Source organism: Oryzias melastigma, linkage group LG20 (assembly GCF_002922805.2).
Source record: "Oryzias melastigma strain HK-1 linkage group LG20, ASM292280v2, whole genome shotgun sequence".
In the NCBI taxonomy this organism is placed as follows: Eukaryota; Metazoa; Chordata; class Actinopteri; order Beloniformes; family Adrianichthyidae; genus Oryzias; species Oryzias melastigma.
In genome coordinates this window covers 12,735,956-12,737,807 of record NC_050531.1, presented here as the reverse complement: position 1 = coordinate 12,737,807, position 1,852 = coordinate 12,735,956, and the positions used below count along the sequence as shown (strand labels likewise).

Genomic DNA, 1,852 nt, shown 5'->3' with positions numbered 1-1,852 from the left:
AATAACAATTAAAAAAATCTGCTTCTTTGTTTTTTTTGTGAGGTTAACATTTTTTTTCTTTCATTTGTGTGGTTCCAAAGATATTTAAATATGATATTTTTTTAAGAGAGCTGTGAGGCAACCCAGAATTATTTCTAACTCCAAAACTAACATTTTAATAATTTGCTGAAGATTTTTATACAAGTTTTGACGCCACAGCCAATCCTAACCAGGTTAATTCTGTTGCAGCAGATGAATGTGGACTCCCTTCGACACGTTTACTAAAGGATAACGACGCTAAATCGGAATTATTTTCTAACGAAACAAATACGATTAGACAAATACTAAACATACTCCAATCTCGAAACGAAAAATCAGACTTTTATTTCGCTGCAGGTGAATTATTTCCCCCACACTCCTCAAGCAGCTGCACGAAACATTCTGACACGGAACGGAGAAAAATTATTTAAGCTTAAATGTTCCGACAAAAATACATATTATTGTGTATTTTCTTTGTGAAATGCTGACTCCAAACTGTTAAAAAAAAATTTCAAATATTGCCGCAGCAAAAACTTACAGGTTAAGGCGACTTCCGCCATTGATATTGAAAACAACCAACGTGTGCAGACGAGGATCCCACAGAGGCGACGTGGCAGAGGAAGAAGTGCCTTGATCATGTTGTAGCGACACCTACAGGTCAGGGGTTTCATGCACATTGAAATATCTGGCATTTTCAGGTTTGTCAAAAAAATAAATAAATAAAAAATACTGTTAGAAGCATGTACGAGTTTTAAAATGTAATATTTTTTAACAAAAACAAATAAATATGAACACATTCCCTTTTATTTATTTGAATTTGTATGTATCATTGTGTTAAGAATGCAGAAAATATGAATTTAAAATAAATAAAATTAAATGTTACACATGACAAAATCTGTTTTCACAGTGGTTCATACCAACAGATTATTTTTTTCTCTTCAAGTGTGTTATTTTTTCTGTCTTTCTAATTGGGTTTAATGGAGCAATAACAGTCAGACAATTAGCTGCTTCATTGATCTTTCTACAAGAGAAGACCTTTAACAAGGTAGATGAACCAGAAACTATTTCCCGACCATTTCTGCTACTGTCCCATCTGGTGGTGGCATTTAACTGTTTCAAGAGAATAATATGCCCTTATCAATATACACCTGGTGATTTTTTCATTTACCCATTGGCATCTATCTTTCTTTGATTACAGCTGGAGCTTTAAGCCCTTAAGTCAAAATGTTTACCAAACTCAATTTTTTTCATGCACATTGTGCTCCTTTGTTGGAATCCTTTCTCTCTGCTATTTCCATTCCTTCAATGGACCCAATCATCCAAGGCTTGTTGTTTTACTGGTACACACAATGTGCCACCTTTGTAATTTTGACCCCCACTTCTCCAGAACGAGTCTATTTATGGCACACAGCCAAATGAGAACAGGGATTTCGCCTCCACACACCGTTTGGTAGTTGTGGTCTCCTGCTATTTAGAAGGCAGTCTTGCTCTGTGTGTCAAAAGCAAAAACCCTCATCAGATCTGTTTAGGGCAAGTCAACATTATTCTGCTCTAAAAAACATTAAAACTGTGGTTTTGAAATTGGGAAATTAGGAAACACACACATGTAAATCTATAAAAGATAAAAAAGAAACATTTCTGGTCACATTTATATTTACAGTGTGATTTCAACTCCACTTTCTGCATGTGCTCTTATTTTGAAATGCTTCTTGCTCTGCCACTTTGCATTACTGGTATCTTGCTCTGCTGTCAACTTTATTTGTTTCACCTCTTGAGTCAATATTTTTGCAAGACAGTCCCCAGTGGGCTTATTGACTCTGTAATTACCCTTTGA

At 35.2% G+C, this 1,852-nt stretch overlaps 1 protein-coding gene across 2 annotated transcripts in view; it reads right to left on the bottom strand.

The window, feature by feature from the left end:
- Nucleotides 1–1,377, bottom strand: part of tpk1 (thiamin pyrophosphokinase 1) — an 83,944-nt gene extending 82,567 nt beyond the window's left edge. Inside the window, exon 1 of one of the 2 annotated variants that reach the window (XM_036217331.1) lies at nucleotides 557–1,377. The gene's annotated coding sequence lies outside the window, so the exon portion shown is untranslated. The remainder of the gene's footprint in view (nucleotides 1–556) is intronic. The other variant, XM_024280131.2, reaches the window with a different exon arrangement.
- Nucleotides 1,378–1,852: the final 475 nt, after the last annotated feature.